The sequence below is a fragment of the Lycorma delicatula genome, chromosome 2 (genome assembly GCF_047948215.1).
Source record: "Lycorma delicatula isolate Av1 chromosome 2, ASM4794821v1, whole genome shotgun sequence".
Taxonomy (NCBI): Eukaryota; Metazoa; Arthropoda; class Insecta; order Hemiptera; family Fulgoridae; genus Lycorma; species Lycorma delicatula.
Genome location: NC_134456.1, coordinates 134,993,142 through 134,999,681, shown reverse-complemented (window position 1 = coordinate 134,999,681; position 6,540 = coordinate 134,993,142).

Here is a 6,540-nt window from a genome sequence, read left to right as displayed (position 1 = left end):
AAATTAAATATCCTATATTGTGGTTGGTAAAAAACATAATAAAACATTATGTAAAATTGTTAAGAGTCATTACTAGCATATTAAAGAAGAAACTTATTTGTCAGTAAGCAAATGGTAACAAACCACACCAACTAGTAGATTTTCAATTACTCGCTCAATTTATAATGGTTCTTATAATCAATTCAAGAATATTTTATATATACATATATTTTATATATATTTTTTCTTCAGAGTGCAAAACTGTAAATAGGGTTACACCAACATAGAAATAAGTAAAAAAAAAGTCAATGTGCAAGCAAAATGACATTGCAAGACTGAATTTCCTTCCAACAGACATTAAAGAAATGGTAATGCTTGTTACAATGCATAAAAACATGAAACTGTTGCATCTATTTTTAAGTCACATTTCCCTAGTAATTTGGATAATTTCCCTAGTAGTATTCTATAACAAAGTTACAAAATTCTTTATAAATAAATGTTATTAAATCTTAGAAAGTTTAAAAATCCTAATTTTCCCTTTCATTTTGAAAAATTGACCTTCACAAAAGGAAAAAGGAACATGATGGCTGTGGATGAAATATTAGATAAATTTTTTTTTGATGAATTATATTTAAAAAGCCTATTGTTACCATAAACAACAAAGATCTCTCAAATCTATTCAAACATCTGTCCCATATCTTGTAGCATTGTTAAAACTGAGCTCCTAACAGGAGCCTCTAAAGAAATACAGCATCAGCTAGCTCAGCTCAGCTAGCAGAGATAACCCACTGGGTTGGTCTAGTGGTTAACGCGTCTTCCCAAATCAGATGATTTGGGAATCTTTACACGGATTTGAATACTAGATCGTGGATACCGGTGTTCTTTGGTGGTTGGGTTTCAATTAACCACACATCTCAGGAATGGTCGAACTGAGAATGTACAAGACTACACTCATACATATCATCCTCATTCATCCTCTGAAGAATTATCTAAACGGTAGTTACCGGAGGCTAAACAGGAAAAAGAAATAAAAAGCTAGCAGAGATAAGGTTTTTACAACTTTCCCTGTTTAAAAAGAGTACTTTAATTGATTTTTAAAAAAGTTTTCAATTTCTAAAACATGATAACTCAAGGTTATCATAATTCAAACTTTTAAAATTGTTTCTTTATAAACTGATACACACCAGCAATATTTCCAAAGATCTTAAGATACTACAGAGGAACCAGTTACTTTTTCAATTAAAATTCTTTAAATATCAACAGTGACAATGCTTGGCAGCATTGTCACTGAACTTTATAAATTTATCAATTAAGTTGAAAATTTAACAATTCTTCACTTTCAATCTCACAATTATAAATAAAATTCACAGAAAATAAATCTAACCTTAATCGTTTCTTGTTACAAGCTTCAACCAAGCTCTTAAAAAGATTGCAGGCAAATTTGGGATAATAGTATGAAATGACTGTAAAAGAGCTTAAAGTTAAAATGAAAACAAAAGATATTCTAATTTAGCCAAATATAAAGGGTTGGATAAATATATTTTCACTTTTATTTTTTTATATGAATCATGAAGACTTTTTCAATTCCAGCATTTTTTTTTTTAAATATTAACATATTTACTTACTGCTCTTTAACTATTCAAACCATTGAATTTTCAACCTGTAAATTTTTGAGAAGTATCGTTTATCTGATTAGATATTTAAGTAAATGGTACTTTTAAAATACCGAAGGGCAAATGCTCTTCGAAAAGTAATATCTCCCAAATACTTTTAAGCATTCAAAGGAATTTGCCACTCTACAATTTTAATACAGACTTGTACACTCCTTGAATGGTGAATTTGTTATATATTGCAACATTTAACATTTTGGGTTCACCTTCATCTCACTTATACATTTCAGATCACGCATTAATTTCAAACTGAGTTAGGGAAATCCACAGAGATAAATGTAACATTTTAGACAGTCCAAAAGTATCAATTTTAAAACTTCTTCCATAAATTGGAAATATATAACATCAAATCCAAATTAATTTACCCCCATAAGCTTTCTGTGAAATATTTTCAGCCTTTCATAAAAAAAAAATAAAAAAATAGACTAAAAAAAGGATTTTGTATTACAACATAATAGATTATTTTTTAAAGAATAGTTATAAATAAATTACAATAATTTATTATGTATTTTGATTTTCTATGGCACAACAATATCAGAAAATATAAAAGTAAACAACAACATTACTATCATTAAACCCATTTTCAAATGAGATGTGGAAATTTAAATAAATATGCCAACAAGATTTAATAAAGAAAGCTAAAAATTAGGAAATTACATAATTAGAGATCTGCAAATTACAAAAGCTAAGTTTTTAAACTTTTCTAATTGAGTACTATATAGGCTCTTTTTTAATATTATTTAAGTTAAAGATTATTACTTCTGACAAAGCTCTGGGAGCTAGATGGCACAACATGAAAGACAGAGTGCAAGAAGAAAAATAATCAGGAATTTCTTTTCTGACATCACCATCATGGGACAGTGTGATTCTGCTGTTTTTTTTAGTTTTAAATGCAATTAAATAGTTTCAACCTGACATTTATTTCACAGAGGTTCTTGTTTTCTTAAGTAATCTGAATAAAATGCATTTATCAACTACACATACCATTTCACTTTTTTTAAGAGCATAAGATTTCAGACAACAATGCCTTAGATATAAAAAGAGAATTTTCATTAAAGATTCTATAAGTCTGTGGATTTGTACTATTATTCATAACAATGTAATATTATTTATGCCATTACTAAAATTTTATTATTTACTCCATTCATTAAAATTTTCTAATTTCTCTTCACTTTTTAAGAATTGTTTACATACATTAGAGTAAAATATGTGCCCTTCACTTAATTTTTCTATTAGTCTAAAAATATTTACAAAATTATCAATAAAGAAATAACAGATGTCATGAAGAGCACTTCCTATAATTAACATTGAGCATGAAATGGTCAACTTACTATTAAATTATAAGCTACTATCTTTCAGCAGGGTAGCTGAGGAAAGGCCTTGAATTAAAAATTCCTCAAGTCAAAAGAAAACCAAGAAGCAGTTGCAGAAAAGACAAAAACATATATACGTGAATAATTCATGCTTTTAAAATACCATTCAGGTACTGGATAAGACAATAAACTAGAGTCCCAGACAAGACAGTAAATTATCCTGATCTACCTCACGGTTAGCTTATTGTTTCCCCTTTAATGACTTTGAGCCTCCTAATTCCAGAAAAAACAATGCATTTTTTAAAACCAAATGGTTGCTATATCCTTATGTTTTCACAGTACCAGCATTGAAACTGAATGATGTGATATAAGGATGAAATTCATCATATTTAAAAAATCTTTTTCTGCGTATCATCAAAGTTAAGCAGTGTCAGGTGCAGTTCTATTTCATTCTGTTAGGATATTAAAGACTTATGACCATAATAGTTGATGCCACTAAAAACACTTGTTAAATATTTATAAAGAATAATACAGTCCATATCTAACAGATTAATAGACTGTATTTATACATTTCTCAAGAACCTGTAATAACATTATAGCACAATGCTACCATGAAGAAATAAAGAATTAATTTTTATAAAAATAAGATTAGTATTCCTTAATGCATGAATAAGACAGAAAGACAGTTTACACATAATTTAATATGAACTAATGTCCAAGAGGTTGAACATTAGGTCATGCCTATTCTTACTTCTGCAGGCACTATTATTAACTTAACTTATTCACTAATCCACGAGTATCACAATAATAAATTGTTCCTTGCTTATCTGGACATTTTAATATTACTTTTTCTGAGTAATTAATTCAACTTACTTTAATCAATTTAGAGCTTACATTAAGGCTATAAGTGTAATTAAACACTTATGGTTGTGGCTGAAATCTCTTTTACGCCAAAATGACAAACCTTTTTTAACTCAAGAGTCAGACACACTGGTTAAAATCCCACCAGTATTTGTTTATATCCTGATATCACAGTATATAATAATAGTAAGTAGTTATTAATGATATTACTAAGGTAGAAAATAAATTTAATTACAAAATAAGATTGCGGCTATTATCAAAAAATATTTATAACGTTAAATACTTTTTACTATCTTTATAAAACAGTGTGAAGAGAGAATTTTTAACATAACACAGTTAATTATTAATACAATAATGTATGACTGAGTAATTTGTTGTGCGATAATTTTAATTTTGTTTTATTAAATTTATCCAGCAGTTACGTAAGCTTAAATATGCAACTCTCAAACAGCAAACAATTATGATACTCCATAAATTAAGTTTAATCAACAGGATAAGGTCAGGGCTAATCTCATGCCTCATCCGCAGTAAATATTACGATATTAAAATTTCTAAGAATTAACCATTAAAATCAGAATTTACTGTTTACAGATTAATATTAAAGACACACAAACCATAAGATGTAAAAAATGAACTCATGATTTACTGTTTATTTACTAAATACTTTTTAATGATCATTAAAGCATACTCACTTCACAAAATCACAGTAAGAATAAATGAAACCTTCTATGTAAATAACATACAACAGAATTACATACTTAAAAAATTTTCATGTGGTATATTATTAAGTATAATATTAAAAATTATTATTTGTCCATTTCAACTGCACTGTACTGGATTGACCAAAGTATAATTTTTATTATTGTATGCAGTAAATGTGAGACATAATAAATTTTTATTGGTATGAAGATCGGTGCAATCAATATCTAGTGCTAAACAATTACTCTACTGAGTTTTGGGAGTTTTAAATTTCTGTGAGTTTTAACTACACCATTCTGTTTTGCAATTAACATAAATAAATAACAATTTTTCCTGTGAAATATCATTATAGAATTTCTAAAAAAATTCCCCAACTAAGTGCATCCATGTAAAATTATATCCACAACTAATAAAACCACCAAGAAAGAGACATGACTACATGTTCCATTTTTACAACTCTTTCTGTTTGTCTTAAAAATTAGCAAGTTATTTATCAGTGCTAGATCTTTTCTTACATAAGATATGGCAGTTCATGTGAAAAATGTTCAAGTACTGTTACCTGGAAACTCATAGAAAAAAATTAACTGTCACTATTAAAAATAAATTAAAGAAAGTTAGTAAAATGAATTATTCCAATTGGTTCATTCCATTCAGAATTGATATTTGTGAAGGATAACATCCAAATTGAGGGGCATATTCATGTAATAGTATTGCTGAGCCCATCCATAGACACCCAGACATGAGTTTCCTACAAAATGCTGGTTTTTCTTCTGTTACCATACACAGTCACTCACTGTTCTCAGCAATCTATAAATAACCTAACCTATAGGATTTACTCATCAAATAACCTTTTATCATAAAGAGATAGCCTTCTTCACGGAAATATGTAACAAGAATTTTCCTTTACAATCACGGTATTTATCTTCTTCACGTAATACAAATTGAAAGAAAAATCCAGTGATAGGCATCGATATGTGACATATGAATTTTTCATATATGGCAATGATCAAACTCACAATCAATTATAGATTAAAAAAATATGAAAATAAAGTAATGAATAAATGATTTATCAAATGTCTGTTACCATAAACAGGCTCTTCAGAAAACCTTTATATATAATATACAGAAAAATTAAACAGATTTATTATAAAAAAAAAAATAAATTAACAAAAAGATATCAAATAATAGCTATCAGTATGATTTTAGGATATAGTATTGTACAAAATCAAATACAACAATACTCTGCAAAAGACATAGCCTATCAATCATCTGTAAAAATGCAGTCACTCATTATTTTCCTGCACTTCACAATAAAAAAGCAATTTTTAAAGCTCATCATCCAGGATAGATTTAGATTTAAATTTTAAAAGACGGTTAGATTTTACCCGATTGTCAACTACTAGAAGATGCCAGGTGTGATGTCACAGATGAAGCTTGGACAGTAGCTGACATATCACTGAATCTAACTAAAGAAAAGGAATGAAGGTTAAGGAGGAGGAATTTTGTAGATGTTCCATATACATATTCACAAACTGAGAATTTCAATTCTAACAACATACAGGTAAATAAAAATTAATTTAATCATTTTAGTCTTAGCGTTATTTTGGCTAAAAATGTTAACCTTTACTTTTGGTCATATTTTCTTTATAACTTTATCTTATACATTAAATTTTATAGTGCAGATAAAGATAATGAATGAGTAATTTCATAAATATTATGCCTACTTATGTTTATACAGGTCTATGTTTAAAAATGCAGAACCAAAACAAGACAACAAATTTTTAAAATTATGAAAGGGATCAACATAACAGTTACAATTACAACAAACAATTAATATTAAACACACTGAATCTTGTTTTTAAATAGTCCATATAATTTTAAAAAATCATGGCGTGTGTGACCATTTTAATTACTAATTTCAACACATACTTATGTTTTCGGTTGACTGATTAAAAAACAATAAATTCAAAAACTGAAACCAGTTTTTTTTTTAATACAAGTTACCTGCAATTAATTAA